The sequence below is a fragment of the Melozone crissalis genome, unplaced genomic scaffold, assembly GCF_028551555.1.
Source record: "Melozone crissalis strain CALT ecotype California unplaced genomic scaffold, PUWL_Pcris_2 ptg000056l_1, whole genome shotgun sequence".
In the NCBI taxonomy this organism is placed as follows: Eukaryota; Metazoa; Chordata; class Aves; order Passeriformes; family Passerellidae; genus Melozone; species Melozone crissalis.
This window is the reverse complement of record NW_026535834.1, coordinates 5,515,519-5,533,107: the sequence shown is the minus strand read 5'-3', so window position 1 is coordinate 5,533,107 and position 17,589 is coordinate 5,515,519.

Sequence of the window (17,589 nt, the reverse complement as noted above, 5' to 3'; positions counted from 1 at the left end):
TTTTGCTAAAGCTGGATTAAAACAAGCAGGTTCGGACCCAAGTTTGCAAACATCATTTGAAGAGTACTGTGCTCCAAGGAAGTCCCACCAAAATAAATTAAATTCTGCTAGATATATTATCCATGCAGTTCTGGGGACTGGGATAAAGTTCTGAGTGCAGAGAATGTGGGTTTGCAATATTTTTCTTTCTTTTACATAGTTCCATATGCAAATGATCAGGCTGGAGGTTCTTTCTGACCCCACCCTGTGAAAATCTTCCTCTTGGGGCCATTACAATTAATAATTACTTCTAAAATCCCTGGTTTAGAAGCAGGCTATTTCCTTCATAAATTCCTCTTAATTTCAGTGGGCATATTTGCTCTACAACCATCACTAGGCAACAAAGCATTGCTTTTTTCTTTTCTGAGATATGAGTAGTTTATGTTCTGGACTGAGGACAGCAAGAGCCAGATTGTCACTGTAACCATAATTTATCTCTCAGACAATTTTTATAGAGTGAAACATAAAAGTTTGAATCTTTAATTTGGAAATAATTGATTTACATTCTTGTTTTCAATGATGACCTCATTTATGCAGAGTTGATTGTATCTGAGTGGAGGGATCTTGGGCTAACTTTCTATTAATTAGCATTATAAATGAACATTTCCATTTAAAGCTGTCCTAGTTTTTCTCACAGGTGATGAGAAGGAAGCACAGCCTGGAGCTCCAGGTGAAACTGAGTCGTTTCCGTGAGCAGCAAAATCAAAGACTTCAGTCTGCTGGCTCAGCCCTGGTGAAAGAGCAAAGAGTTCTGCTGAATGGAACAATTAAGTCAAACCCTTTGCTAACTTTGATGTAATGCTCAGTTTCCATCTCGTTCACCCCATCACATGGGGGTGCATTTTCACACACAGATCTGATGGCTTTGGCAGTTTAGCACCACTGTAACAGGACTGATAGATTACTGAGATGTGTGTGATGCCACGTGTCTGCACCACACAGGGCTGAAAAAATCTCCCTGTGCTGAAGAAACTCCCAGGCTGTGGAAATATCTGACATTTTGTCTTTGTCTCAGTGGCCACGTGGTACTGGAGCAACCTCTGTGTGTAAATCACCTTTTTGTACACTGTTTTTTAAATCTTGTTGTCATTACTGTTCGTTTCTTATCCCACGGCTGTTTGTTGTCAGCAAATTAGCTCAGAGCCTCTGCCTTTGTCCCTTTGTCATCAGAGGGAAACAGGGGAAGAGGAGCAGCTTATTTGAGTTTAAGCTAAAATCTTTGAAAGAAAAAAGTGCAAAGGAAACAGGAAGATGAGATTGACACAGATACTTCCATGGGAAAATTGCTCTAAGGCAAAGCTTGCATCACTTCTATGGATGCACCACAGCTCCTCCATGTCACAGCTTCCATGGCAGTGAGCAGAGGTGTCAGGGCTGGTTAAGGGAAGGTTTCTTGGGCACCACAAGGGCACTCAGAGGGATGTAAGGTCTCCTCCTGCTTCCCTCTGCCCTCCAACCTGTGCTGAAGCAGCAGCAGTGGCTGGACCAGCGCTGGCTCCCCCTGAGGAGCCAGGGATGAGGGCAGGGCTCATTCCTGGGCACCATCACTTATTGTGGCAAACCCAAACAGCTGTAACAGGATCATTGTACTCCCATCTGTAGTGGGGAGAAGGCTGCAAAAGTGGGACCACTTCAACACAGGAGGAAATTTCTGAATCATGTACAGGAAGACTTCTCATGCCTAACAAAAAGTTCTTTAAAAAGTACTCCTAGTGGGTTGTGCTTTCTGTATAGGGACAGGGTTATAATTAGACATGGATAACTATTTTCCAATTTCCCTATTTTAATTAATTCCATTTTTATGAAGGTTTTTTGAGCTTGTTTGTATGTTCTGTTGTATTGTTAACATGGGGTCTAACTGAGATTCTTCATCAGATTAAGCTTTAAGAGAAAACACGTGCACAGCATAGAGCATTTTCTCTGCTGTTTCTGCAGAGAACCAACACAAAATCTGCAGCAGCACAGAGCCATCCTCAGCTACCCTTGTACTCACTCTGGCATTCAGCCTCTGTCAGCCTTCTTCAGGGCAGTAATAACATTATAATGGGGCTGGGAGACAAAACTGTCAAATTCTTTCCAAGACAATCTTCCAGGCTCATCAGCATAGACAATCACTCCTTTTACTTCTGGAGTAATAGGAAGATTTTACGCAATATCTTTTGATTTGAGTTGGACTTGAAAAATGACATAGCTGGGGGCCTTATTTGAAAATGCAATGAGACTGAAATGTAAAGTGCAATTTCCCATGCAGTCTGCAGGGAGAATGAGGCACTTGTCCCAGCTCTCTTAATTGTCTCTGATTGCTGTTTGTGTAGCACAGTCACTTCCTCGTCTTCGAAATCACCTTCAAGGGCTCCAACATTTTTCACTTCACTGTTTTAAATCAAGAAGGGCTAAACACCCACCCATTCAACCATTATGGCTGTTTTATGTTATTTATGTGGTTTATGCTATTAAGCTTTAAAATTTTGTTTATTTAATGGGCCTTAACAAGTGCTTAAGTAACAGGTTTGAGGACACATCAGTGGGCCTTGGCACATGTTGATTAAGGTGTGCTTAACCTGACAGTTAATATTTTGTACCATTTTCCCAGCAGCCGTGACTGTTATGGAAGAAGTGCTAATTTTACAAAAATGGTTAGAGCTTGATTATTATGTTGGTTCTTTATTCACAAGGCTTCATTATTTTGTTGGCTCTGCTCTGTGAGAGATGAAGTAGTGCTATTATTTCTACTCCCAGCTCCTTTCAGTCTTTTGCAATCATTTAGGCACACGTGGGACATTACTCAGATAAGCAATTCTGTTTGCCTTCAGTGAGAGTGGGCAGCAAAAAGCAGTCCATAAAATGAGCTGCTCAGCTTCAGGAGTGACCATAGGATTTTCTGGCATGTACCTGGGGAGGCAAACAAGAAACTGGAAAAATCATGGTCATATATCCCATTAAATCTTTTTTTTGTCTACATAAAGTGTTTTCATTCACAAGGGACGTTCTATCAGCTGGAAGCCTCCAAAGCCTCTCTCATTTTTTGGGAAGCCCAAAGGAGCCTGGTTATGGTTGGGAAGGAGAGAAAGGTTAGATATTTGAACTAAGTGGAAACCAGAGAGGCCACTTTGTCCTCTAAAACTAGAAAATCTGTTTCTGTCTGTGGCTAGAATATTAGAAGCTGGCACTCCCAACTTATCCAACACAGCAGAAGTCCAACTTAGCTTTTTACATCAAATTATTCATGAAAGTCAGCAGGAGGTGGAGATAAACTATTCATTCTGTGCATATCTATGTGAAAGGAGCTCTCAGGAGAGATCCTCAAGATCCTGCCAAGAAAACAAGTGAAAACATTTTAAGAATGGGAGGGAACATTCATAATTGAAATCACCAACAGCGTAATTTGATTTGTTAATTCTACCAGAACAAAGATGCCACCTTTCCTTAGATGAGGGGGTGGCACAGAGCAGAGCAGAGAGTATGAGGGCAGGAGGGAATGTGATTGTCACCCCAACATATCCTGCCAGCCTGATTTTAAACACCATGGGACCAGTGTGACCCTGATGCTCCAGACATCTGTCCTGACCAGAGCACCCAGGCACACCTGACACCTCCCTCCTTCATTTCTGCCCTGTTCTCAAGTTAATTCAATAATGTCATCTGGAGATGCCCCTAAACCAACACCTCCTGCCACCTGACACTCACTCACAGGGTTTCCAAAACCATGGACTGAGTGGCCTCTGATTCCCTAACAGCACACTGAAAGGCAGGACTGCAGACAGAAAACAGCTCCTTTTTTTCCTTCTTTGCTGAAGAAATAAAAAGGGGAAATAATTATTTAATGTTTTATTTGTCCATGACTTTTTGTTGTTGCTATTTCAATTACCACAGCAATTCTGTCCAGTCCTGGGTCTGAATGTGCTGCTCATGGTTCCTGCTGATGACAACAGGGGGAGAAACCACAGATGGACAGAACCCAACAGACCAAAGAGAAGGAAATAACAAAACAAGCCAGGTTAGGATGTGTTTGGGGGGATTCAGATCACCTGAACTTTCACCTTAGAGAAAATAAAATTCCATTAACATTAAAGACAGTGCCAGTTTTAGACCACTTTTAGACCACTTAAGGTAAGGTTTTCTTTACCCACTAAAAGAAAGTAAATGCCACATAAAATGTGAATTGTCTTCAAAGCCCTTAGTCTACCAAAAGGGAAAGGAAATAAATGATGTTTTAAAAATGAAAGCTTTTGATTTAACTGCAGTATTTAAAATGAAGAGTATTAATTGTTTTTCATTCTTGATCTTTAATAAGATGTTAAGAGGTTTCTTAGTGGCATTTGTGGCAATGGGAATAAGTCAAATTGGCAGAAACCCCAAACCACATTTAGCTGTTCCCTACTGTAACATTGAACAAAGGTTTTATTAACATCTTACCCCTTGTTGGGCCCAAAAGTCCCTTTTCAACACAACCACAGCCTTGAGTCTTGAATTTGCTGCTCTGTGGAGAGGATTTATGCCTTCAGATCTAGCATGTTGTTCAGCATCTGTTTACATTCATCCCCATCAAAAGTTACCTATGAGTAGCAGAGATGGTTACAAAAAGATTATTTTTAATAAATCAGCACCATAATGTGCTCATCTCTCAAACTAAATGTCCTTGCCACAAACATTCAGCATCAACTCTGTCCCAGTCCAAACCAAAACTGATTAATTTCAAGACCCAATGTACTGCCAGCCCTTGCTCCTTGATGAATTTAAGATGAAGCATCCTTGGAAGGACAATCTGCTGTCACCTGGAGAGAGATATTTCAAGACCATGCATCTAATAGTCACAATTAAAGAGAAACCAACAGTTTGCAGTCCTTCACAGTGAGGTGGTGATGGCATCCAAGGCATTTAGCTTCCTCCAGCCTGGAGAGACCAGCATCTCACTCACACACCTCCCTCACAAGCACAGCCCCTTTGTTTGACTTGAGCCCTAAGGTCAGCCTTCCCCCTGTGTCAAATTTCCTAATCCACTTTAATATCCAAACACCTCAGCATTTCCTGATGCATTTTGTGCTTTGCCTCAAGGGCACAAGAGCACGTTGTGGGAAATGCATTCCCTTCCTTCATGGAAACAGCCTTTAACCTTGTATCATCTGTGGTTCATGCACCTTTGTGGCCTCAGGGCATTGCAAAGAAGAATTCCCTGTGCTCTTCGTGTCCTTTCACGTGCCGGGTCTCATGGAAAAGATGGAAACAAAGAGATTAGTGCGCTTTTATAAATGGGAATAACAAACCCCACTGATTTGGCATGAATTTCTAGCACCTTTAATTTGTTTTTTCACAGCAAACAGCAATTTCTCAGCTTCTTCACCAGCATCTGTGTTTCCAGTTCGTGTTGCAGCTGCAGCTGCAGAAAAGGGAATAAAAGGGGCTGCTCTCCTACCTCAAGAGGGCACCACGAGACAGCTGAAAAAAGGCACGGAAGCAAACAAGCTTTACCTCAGGCACCAAATATTCCTGTCATGAGGATGTTCAATTACAGTAATTAGCAATAATCACATAAGCAACAGGAGCTTCCTTTACCTCCCTTCACCCCTTGGAAGAATGGAGTCTGCTTCATTAAAGCCTCTGCTTCCTGTCTAATCCCAGGGACCCGTTCAGGGGTGTTTCCGTCGCAGACCGGGGGACCTGGATTCACCAGAGCTGCTGCCAACATGCCAGGACAATGTGTGAACTGCAGAAGGAAAAAAACATATTGTGGTGACTCATCTGACTCTGAAATGGAAGTTTTAAAAGGAGGGGAAAGTGTGAAGCATTAACAGGGACTATTAAACATTGTGTGACTGTGGCTACGCTTTCTGAAATGACTCTGACCTACTTATAAGAGATGAGCTGTGTCCATGAAGCAGGATTTGGGGTTTTATTATTAATAATTATGTTTTTCCTCCTACTACCTGGTATCCAACCAGCTTAGCTGGACAGGACCCGGTTTGCAGGGGCAAAGCTGAAGTTAGCAGATCTACAGAACGTCACAAGCAATCACATTTGTTTGAAGAAAACATTTTTTTACTATTTTTGTAGGGAGATGCAGTATGAGTAAATGAAGGTGGTATAGAATGTAATCTTATCCCCTAAAGAGTTGCAGCTGAACCAATTGCTAAAGATTAGGAGCAGGCCTGATGATAACAGGCCACACCTGCAGCCAATAAGGACAAGTGGTATAAAAGAGTGGATTGGTGGGAACAGGAGTCACATGGCTGCTGCATGGGCCAGGAACAGTCAGTGCTTAGAGGAGATGCCTGTGAGAAACTTTGAGGAGGCACAAAGCTCTGGTGGTATGGAATCGTTGCACTATAATTATAATAGAACTCTTGATAAATACGACAACATATTTTAGCCTTTTGGATGCATCTCAGTCCAGTATCTTAAACTCAAGGCCATTTTTCCACCCTTCAAATGAAGCATTCTGAAGGGAAGGCATGGGGAACTGCACTAGCAGGGAATGCAGGGAGCAAGGCAGCCCCGGGCAAAGCACTGGGCTCCATCCTGCCATGCAAGGAACAGAGCTGAGGGGTTAAAATGTGCTGCCTTGATTGTCAGGAACCCAAAGAGATTCATATGACCATGTCATGAAGACTCTCTGCCCTGAACTTCTCCAACAATCAAGTTAGGAGTGAGCAGATTAATTGTAAATATCATAAATTAATTTTAGCAACATTTCTACTTATTTTCTCTACTTCACTCCCTTTATAATGCTTTTCTAGTCCCACACCTTTTTGACAAATCTAACTTTTCATACTATTGATAAATTTTCAGGATAAAACCTGAAAGAAAATGAAGACATTTCAAACCAGAGAAGTAAAATAAAAAATCTAAACTATGTTAATGTTAAAAATTAGTCAGTAAGTTTGGGTAAAGAAAGGTAGACAGAGGGTTCTGAATGTGCTTAAATTTCTCAGTGTGGATGAAGGAACAGGCCTGGATTTTTCTGATCTCCAAATGCTTGGAAACACACCAAAATAAAGGCAGCACAAAAGCATCTTCCTTCCTGACTTTCCATAAACCAGGATTGTTCTCTCAATGTCTTCAGTGCATTGTCTGAGCCATCCAATAGAGACAGGAAAATCTGGATTCAAGGTAAAGCAGAAAGTAACAGATTTCACAGATATGTGTAAATCCATGTCATGAATCAATGATTGTCCCATGTGAATGTCAAACGAAAGCTGAAAAACAGGAATTCTCAAACAGCTCTATTAGGCTTTAGGTCCTTCTACCCCAAAATAGCATGCAACATTATAAAGGACAAGAACAAATTGGACGTATTCAGGACATTTAGCAATTCCAGTCAGTGACATTTCACAACCAGCATTTTTCTGTATCCTCTGTACCCAGGAAACCAGATGGACACTCTACATTCTCACCATTGGTAAGCTGAGGGTAAAGACAATGAGATCTTGCTGTTGGAAAGAGCAACCATGCAGAAAAAACCAACATACCATGGAAACTATGGATTTCAGTCACATAAACACACAGAAAATAAGTGGTTCATTTGTAACTAAGAGGATTCCATTAACACATATTTATTTTGGGGCAGGATTGCCATCATTAAAGCATAAATGCTACAAATGCAACATTTTGGGACTCAAATTACAGCACAGAGAATTAAATAACTGCGGTTTCTTGTTTCAGTACAGGTTTACACAGGTAATCTTTGTATGGATTGCCTTTGCCCTCTTTTCAGAGTTCTGACAGCCTCCAGAGCCCAGGATGATGAGGTCTTATAAGTGTGAGGGCCGTGAAGTAAAAGATGATGTGTGGGTTTTGTGGGAACCTCAGATACTTCCACCTCCATCTCTCTATCCCAAGCATTTATTTATAAACACTTCCAAATGGCAAATGGCAATATCATCAAAGTCAACTCAAAGAATTGCAAAGTCACAGAACCACAGACTAGTTTTGGTTGGAAGAGGCCTCTGGAAATCATCAAGTCCAACCCCTCTGCTGAGGCAGAGCCACCTGAAGCAGATGACACAGGAATGCATCCAAGTGGGTTTGGAATGTCTCCAGGGAGGGAGAATCCATTATCTTCCTGGGCAGCTTGTTCCAGTGCTCTGCCACCCTCAGTATAAAGTTCTTCCTCTCATTGAAATGAACCTTTTTGTGTTTTAATTTATGGCCACTGCTCCTCATCCTGTCACTGGGCATCACCAAAAAGAATCTGGTACCATCCTCGTGGCATCCACCTTGGAGATATTTGTACACATTGATGAGATCCTCTCTTTGTCTTCTCCTCCCTGGACTAAGCAGGCCCAGCTCCTTCATCTCTCCCCATAAGAGGGATGCTCCAGACTCCTGATCATCTTTGTGACCTCCACTGGACTCTCTCCAGTAGCTCCTTGTCCTGAATCCAGATATTAATAGCCCCAAGTACCAGAGCAGGATGAGCTTGGCAAAGAGCTTTGGAGGAAAGGCTCTGGGGGTCCTGGTGGACAGCAAGCTGACCATGAGCCAGCAAGGTGACCACTCAGCAGAGAGGCCAGCAGCCTCCTGGGGCTGCATTTGGGAAAGTACCTGCAGCAGGTCAAGGGAAGTGATCCTTCTCTCTTAGGCACTAGGGGGGGTCACATCTGCAGTGCTGGGTCCAGTCCTGGGCTTTCCAGCACAAAAGAGATGTGGACATAGTGGGATGAGCCCAGCAAAGGGCCAGGATGATGATGAAGGGACTGAGGAATCTGTTATATAAGGAGAAACTGAAGGAGCAATTCAGTCTGGAGAAGGTCAGAGAATTATATCAACGTATATAAATTCATGATGTGAAGGAATAAGAAGACAGAGACCAACTCTTCTCTGTGGTACCCAGTGAGCAGACAAGAGGCAATGCAATGGACATGCAGTGCAATAGAGGAAACTCCATTTAAATATGAGAAGTTTATACTGGGAAGGAAATCAAACACTGGGAAAGGTTGCCTAGAGTTGTTTTGGTGTCTCCATTCTTGGAGATACTGAAAATCTGAGAGGACACAGCCCTGAGAAACCTGCTGTAAGCAGACTCTGCTCTGAGCAGGGCTTGACCAGACAACCTCCAAAGGTCCCTTCCAACCTCAACACTTCTGTGATTCTGTGACTGCCGAGCCAGTTTTCTTTCCAAGTTACTGATGTGTTTGGAAACAGGAAGAGCCACAAGCTGTATCAACAAACTTTTGTGACTGGAAAAGCTGAATTAATTGCTAGAATCACACCAGTCAGCTGGAGAGGACACGAGTTTCTGTTCGATGGGCTGCCAATGTAAACATTATTGTTGCAGAATCTGAGCTCTAGCCGAGGGCTGGGTGCCAGATTTCTTGATGTGCCTCGAGAACATCGACTTTGTTAGCCACAGTAGCAGCAGTCTGATAAGAGCTGCATGTGATAACAGTGGGAAGGGCTGGCTGAAACAAGGACTGAGCCTGTGCCACTGGATCTGCTGCAGCAAAAGGGGTACAGATGCCTTGGCCCAGCCAGAAAATCACCCTGTGGCAAACAAGTGCCAGATATAGGAGAGAACCATGGAGATGGTTCCAGAGCAGCCAACCTGGCCTTCTCATACTCTGGGGGAAGCTATCAGCAACCCTCAGATCCCCCTGTTCATTTTTATCTGCCACCCAGCCCCTGGAGGAGAAGCATTTCAGGAACATTCATTTCAGCAGAAATACTGTGCTATTCCATGGCTGCAGGTGGAGTGGGAGGAATGGGCAGGCACCAGAGCAGGAAAAGGTAAGGGATAAGCAAAACTGAACACTGTGAAGGGGTGGGCTGGCAGCTGAGCCTCTTGGTGCAACCATCCAAGCCTCTACATGGATGGAAAACAGGAGTGGAGAAAAAATGGTCCCTCCCTTCCAATTTCAGGTTAAATGATGAGCTGTTTGATTGTGATAAGGGAGATTTTGTTTCCAGCTTCGCCTGTTTGGCAGAGGGCTCTTTTAAGCTCCAGTTCCTGAAATATATTTAAGCTTTCACCTTTTTTTCAGGATTAACAATTTCAGAAGAAGCAATGTAAACGTAATTCCTAAAGACACAAACTAAGAAGCAACACTCCTCACATCTCAAAATCCTTCAGCCTAGTTTTTAAGTCCATCATGTAAGTTAGGGAAGAAGGTCTACCTAATTATTTCATCTGCAAAGACAGACGAAAATACTATTTTAATGTACATCAAGTGTATTCCACAGACCATTTTTAGATCTAATAGTGTGGTCTGCTGCATCAATCATCATATGGTTGTAGGTTTCATAGATTCAATTTCATTGCTTGCCTGCCTCCTTGTATACAGATGACATGAAATGAAACAAACTGGAGCTAGATGCTATGGAATTATTTATTTTGAAAAATGATTGCATGTTTTTAATCATGTTTGGCATGGTTAATTAAGTAGACCTGCTCAGGAAAAAAATTAATCTTTAGGCTGGCTTTATTTTTCATGTTGTAAAATACCATGTCTCTACATGTTGAACTATCATTTATTCCCAACAACACTGGTGTTTGTGTAGCACACTCAATAAACATCCAACAAAGGACGTCCTCTGCATTTTGTTACTGCTCAAGCAATTTTCACTTCAAACCATGTTATTTTTTACTCTTTGCTCTCTTGTCCAGTTCTGCACATCAGATGTATATAATTGCCATCCTCCAAACTGCATACACAGCCAGTTTATTTCTCACATCCAAAACAGAAGCACAAGAATAAAGGCTGACTAAGACAAGTATAATTGCTGTTCATAGAACAATCCTCTGAGATCCAAAACTAGAAAAGTTTGTGAGCATGTATTTAATTTAAAACATGCTTGTATTTCCATTGCCTTTGAGAGAATCTGTTTTATGTTAAGGCTTCTACAGAAATTCTCACACTTGAATTACATACAAGCTAAAGAACTTCACTAGACAAAGATCTGAGCACCTCACAAACTGAGCAGATTTATTTCAGTAAATGAACCTTCTTTGTCTTTCAGAAACTAAATTCCTTCATTGTCTTTGCACTGCAATAGATTCCCACTTCAGATCTAAAATGGAGAATAGAAATATGACATACATATTAAGTGAAATTTCAGATATGAGAGTTTCTAATCCGCAAAAAAGCTTCACTGGAAGTTGTTCATTCTTAGCAAATTACCTGTGACAAGTCAGAATTTCCCTGATCAGCCTCTCAAATACTCAGTGTCTGTTCAGAGGAGTATCTAAAAACTCATCCTGCCCAGTCCTTGACGAGGAACAAGAATTCAATTCAAATTGAAAAGAGGCAGTGCTGGGAGAGGTTCTGACATTCAGAAAGGGTAGCAGGATAAAAGAGAGAAAAATGACAGACTCAGTCTGTACCATTACTAAAATTAGATCACTTCTTTTGTTCTCCTGAACCTTCTGCTCTATTTGCCAGGAATCATATTAGCAACAGAAACTGTGAGAATCTGTCTAACCTTATTAGAGAAGCTGGACACAAAGAAATTATGAAAATCTCCCCTAAATGTACTTGCACATAAAAAGAGAAAAAGGAGAGTTTCAGAATTCTTTAAGATCAGATCAGAACCCATGTCAGAAAAACTGGACATCAAAATAACAGAGATTAATTAACAGTATTGCAGTGTGCTGCACATCAGCACAGATCAGAACTTTACCATTTCTGTCTTTTTATATTTTTTTTATTTATTTATATAGGTTTTACTACTTGGGACAGACCCAGACAGGCTCTTCATAATAGCAACCAGTTTACCCAAAATTCTTCTCTACTGTCCAAGATACAGTTCAATATTGCCACCCAAAAGAGCTGTGAAGGTCCAGCTTTGCTCCTGGGGAGGATTTGGATGGTTGGCTGGGAATCCTTCTCCATGTGGAACCTAATAGTTTATAATGCTGTAGGGGTAAGAGATGGTTCTGGTGCATACCAAGGAATCATGGCTGAACTTCTCAATATTGTGGGAATTTCACAGGAGAGTCTTCACAATCAGACCTTCCCTGCCTGGGCTGCTGTTCTGAAGACACAATTAGAAACAACAGGTAATGAGTAATTAATACTTTAAAAGGAAATGTGATTGAGTGATGGGATCAGGCTCCTTCTCTAGTCTGATTTCACTAGAATAGCTGCTGGTGGCTCTTCCACAGCCCTGTCCACAGCTTTGTGGCTAGGACATCTTTCAGGAGTGGCACAGTGAGCCAAGAAGGTCCTTGGCCTCCTTCCTCTTGGGGTGGGATAGTTGCGCCCCTCAACAAGGCAGTTCCTGACACCACTTTTTTTGTGGTGTCAAAAAAAACAGACCACTGCTTTTTTTCCTCCTTAAGAAGGTACCAGCCCCACCAGGGACATCCGAGTTCTGAGTGAATCAAGGCACTTTTTGCACCAGCTCAGACCTGCTTCTGGAGAGATGTTTCCTAATGACCACTGCAGCAGCTCTCCCCTTAACGAGCATCCAACTCCCTCCAGAGACACCTCCTTCATTCTCAATATCCCACAGAGCCCAAATGTTGTTGCACTGAGATCTCTGAATTTTCTTGCTCAGGAATATTTTTTTAAGTCTTTGAGAAATTGGATGCTGGACAGTGGTGACCTGAGCCAAATTTTATCAAGCAGCAAGTGTGTATATGATAATTTTTAATTGGGTGAAGTGGTCAAGGACACAGGACACACTACTTTGTTGATGATTCAAACATTCCTACTCCTCTGGAAGCTACAAAGTGTCCTAGAGCTCCAGCTGTAAGAGCTTGTGTGTCCCTGGAGCGGAGAGTGTCCCACATGATTGTCGCCATTATATTTTGTGAAAAATTTTCTTTGCCCAGGATTTTTCTCCTGAGAAGCTGAGGACCCTCAGAAAAGAAATGTAAACAATAATTATCTGATTGCTTTGGAAGGTGGTCTGGAGGTTGCTTACCAACAGGTGCATCTTTGATTGGTTCCATGTGAATTGTGTTGACTTAATGACCAATCCCAGTCCAGCTGTGTCGGGACTCTGGTCAGTCACGGGTTTTTATTATTTTTTCCTTTCTAGCCTTTTGATGTATCCCTTCTCTTTCTTTAGTATGGTGTTACTATAGAATAGAATAGAACAATAAATATATATTATTTATTATTATATTCTTATTATAGAAGAATATGGAGTCAGATTCATCTCTTCCCTCGTCCTGGGACCCTCACAACCACCACACATGATCTGTCTCTGTTTATATCCACACACTGGGGTATAAATGACAACTGTGAAGGCTGCATGGCCACAGGACTCTTGCACCCTGTCAAACTAAAGATGCAGAATATCCCATAGTCAATCCTGGGCTGTCACTTACGATTCCAGTAGTACAAAAATTTGCTGTTTGTAATTCTCTCTCTGTCCCTTTCTCCTTGGATCAGTGACAGATTCTCAAAATACAGCAATTGAAAGAGACTTCCAAGAGAAGTGAGTCTTTCCCAAAACATACAATATTTAACTAGATTGCTTCCATAATCAAGATGTTTTCAACATGAAATGCAAAGAGGAGAAAAAAAAGGAAAACCTACCATGATAAACAACAAAAAGAATTCAGGTCAAAGCTGCTGATTTTAAGATTGTCCTACACAAATTAAACAGAAATCTGCAAATTCAGTATTTTAGCCTTCATCTTTAGAATATAGTTCTTATAAAATCCAAATCACTTTATACACAAAGTTAAATTGATGAGAAACACTCTCATGTTTTAATATTGTAAAAAACAGCTAGGTAGGAATACTGAAATGACTTGAAGCATATGCTCAGCTGCCATGCAGGAAGGGCACCTGAAAGGGAGCTGCTACTTCACTTACTAAAACTTATTACACGGATGTTACCCTGAAACTCTTAATGGTTGCCCAAAAATGTCAACAAAAGCCTTTCCCTTTGGGAAAACATGGGTATCTTCCACACGTAGGAATGGGGAACCTTTTCCTCAAGTTTATTTTAAAGGGATAAAGTCACCCAGAAAGGAGTGAGCTCCTCTGCCAGCCTATGGCCACGCTGTCAAATGGCATTACTGCCAAGGGAGCCACAGGAAAGAAGTCATGGATAACACACATAGAGCATACACAGACCTCCAGAAACCTACACAGATACAGGATGGGTCCCCTGCAGGATGCAGGACAGATTGAGTAAAACAAGGAGTCAGATTTTACTCTGATATCCTCCCTTTGGGAATGCCAGCCTGCAGATTGCAATAAAACAACAATTAACTTTGGGCATCTGGAAAAAGTTCCATAATCTAATCTGATAGTAAACTTATTTTTTCCTCTAGCAGTAAATGTCTTTAAAAAAAAAAATCCTGCAACCTTTCTTTCTTAATAATCAATAACTGCAAGAAAGCATCTGTTTTCCCTACCCTTATAGCAGCACACAAAGATGCATTTCCAAACAGAAAACACTTTTTTGGTTTATCTCTGAAGAGAAGAAAGCTCAGTAAGAAAAATATTTGTACCTGTACTACTACAAACAAAGTCAACATTAAAAATATGGAAATGTTCATATTCAGGGAGTTAGGACTGACAAACTTTTCACAAACTGAATAGGCAAGCCAAAAACCAAGTTCAAAATCTGGAAATAGTTTATGTGTATCATAATTTTAAGAGGATCAGGAGTCCTGTTAAATTCAGTGAGATAGTTCATGTTTCCATCTATATATTGTGTGATATCCAGAAAAAGACAGCTGGAGGTCAGCAGAATTTACCTTGAACAGTTTATTCTGTTGGCAAGTTCTATCTTATTTTATATGAACAAGAAAATTCTTACAACTCTTAAGAGAAATAAATTACTATGCTGCCTTTGCCAGTAGTCAGTTTGCACTGACTGAAATTCTGATTTATTCTTTTTGAGCAAGAGTGAAAATATAGGAAATGATTCCTCAGAGTTTTGAAGGAGCTTTATGTGAGTTTTGAAACACAAGCAGCAGAGCTTGCAAAGAAATAAATCCAGTGTCTGCTTCCCTCACTCCACTGCTGTTATTTAGGATTTAAAATTCCAGAAGAGAATTGTCATCTTTACAAAGTTGTAACTGAATTGGGAAACTGGGACAAGATGAAACTTGACAACCAAACAGTAAATACCTGCTACCAACCTTTAGGGAATTGCAAAGAAATGGTATTTACCTTGGAATACCTATGCGATATAAATAATTTTAATAGGATTGCAACAGATGCATTTGAAAGAGGGGATGAAAAAAATATTAGATCAAGGATAGTGAAAAAAACATTTTTTTTAATTGATTGTGCAAGAGGATGGAATTATCTGTGCTACTGAAGTACATGTAAAGGAAATTCAATAAAGACAAATGATCATTGTCCTCTGGTGATATTTCCAAGGTTTTACACTGGATTCCCCAGTCCAACTGCCTTTTTATTATCTCTGAAGAATAAAGATTAACAGACCTACAAAAATGTTATGATGCTTCTGATGAGAACTGCTCCCAGTCAATCCATTGTCTAAAATTCCAAGCACATGCTTGTGTGTTAAATTACATATTCAGATTTAAATGGATATAACTGTTCCTAACTATCTACATGGTGATTGTTCTAACAGGGATTAAGGTAGATGTGTGCCCTGGTGTTAATACACTGAATTATACATTTTAGTATTATTAGATATTAATTATATTATGCGTGCTGACTCTGTTAAATATTCTCGGTGTTTAGCGGGTGTAATTTGAAGGGGTACTGCAGCATTTGGATTTATATTTCAGTTTGCCACTGAATGCTGGAAGAAAACAGAATTAATTTGGTTCTGAGGCTAAAACCAGTGTTCATATCTTGAATTAGTTAATACATAAATGCCATTAATATTCAAGATTTAGGGAACTTTTGGGAGTATTCTTATGATGTCAGAATGCGGGGGAACCTCCTTGCCCTCTTTTTAACTCCCTGACAGGAGGGTGAAGGCAGGCGGGGATCGGGATCTGCTTCCAAGGAACAAGGGGCAGGATGAGAGGACATAGTCTGAAGATGTACCAGGGGAGGCAAACTGGACATTAGAGGAATTTTTTCCAGGAAGAAAGATCAGACATTGGAATGGGCCGGCCAGGGAAGCGGCGGAGCCACGGCCGGGCTCTTAGAGACTGGCCGGGCACTCAGTGCAGTGGTCTGGCCATGGACTGGGCTCGATGATGCCAGAGGTCTTTTCCACCCGGATCCATTCTGGGATGCTGCGGGCCCTGCCCGCCGAGAGGGAGCGGGAGCACCGCAGCCCCTCAGCGCTCCGGTACCGACCCCGCCGGGAGCAGTACCGGGAGCGGGGACGGGGCTGGCCGGAGCCATTTCCCGCAAGCAGCGCGTCCCCACCGCCTCCCTCAGGCGGGCAAAATGGCGGCGGCCGCTGAGGGGCGGGAAAAAGGGGCGGGCAGAGAACGGCAGCGCTCCGCCATCCTCCTCTTCCTCTATCTCCCAGCGCCGGCTCGGCCCCGTGCCCTGCAGCCCCCTGCCCGCTCCGAGCCCGGGCCACAGGTAGGTGCCATCCCCGCCGTGGGTTTGCCCCCCGGCCCTTCCCCTCCGCAGACCGCAGAGGTGTTTTTTGTACTCGCTGGGTGTTGGGTGTTTTTATTCAGAGCCTGCAGAGGAGGTGAGGGGAGCTGGGTGGGTGGGGAAGCGTGGTGGCCCCGGTGGGAGCCCCTCTGGTCAGGGGCAGCGGTGCCGCGGGGGGAAGAGGCCAGCGACCCTTCCCGAAGGTGATCCCGGGATGCGCATCCCATAACTGATGGGATGTGCGGTCCTAAATGCTGTGGGGAATGGAGTCAGCATCCTCCTGGCTGGAAGCTGGCCTGCAGCACACTGGGATCTTCAGCCATGGATGTTTCCCCGGGGAATCCTTAACCCGATGTGTAGGAGCATCTGGATTTTGTGGGATGCCACAGCCGCCCCTCCACCTCCTACCTCCCTTATCATCTCCAGCTTGGCTAGCAGGTGCTTTGTAACCCCTACCCTTAAACACCTGTAAGACCACTGAGATAAGGATTTTTAAGCCCTATGTGTTTCAGCTGCTTAGGTGGCAGACAGCTGTACACATACTCTGTAATCTGCTAAAAATAAAAGCAGACCAAACTCAGCTGATCCACCATCAGCCCACGTGGAGGATGGTGTTCATTTAGACAAAAATTCGTGCCCTCCTGTGAATTCCTGCCTGAATTTGTGGCAAGGCTTGTTTTTTTTTCTCTTTTGTAGTAACGAGGTTATTGCAGGGGAAACTTGTGAAGTGTTAAAGCCCTTTTATGGTGTTAAAGACCTTTTTCCATCCTTGCTGTGATAGCACCCAAGTGGCACAGATCCCCCCGGTGATGATGGACTGTTGTGTTAGGGCTTGTTTGGGTATCCAGGCAAGTTGTCAAAGTGGGGCCGGGCCTGTATGTCAGGAATGTGCGTTGAAGCCAGGTCCTGTAAACACTCACCAATGTGTGCAGCCTTGTTGCTAGGGCTTTGCACAGGAGTAAGACAGGGATGAGCCCCTCTTTGAAGTCCTGATGTGCTACCTGAGTAGCTGGAAGCCAGGAGAACAGCAGACGGAAGAGTTTCCATAGTTAGCAAGCTTCAGTAAATAAATTCACCTCTTTTTATGGCTCGTTTTGGAGCAGAGCCAAGT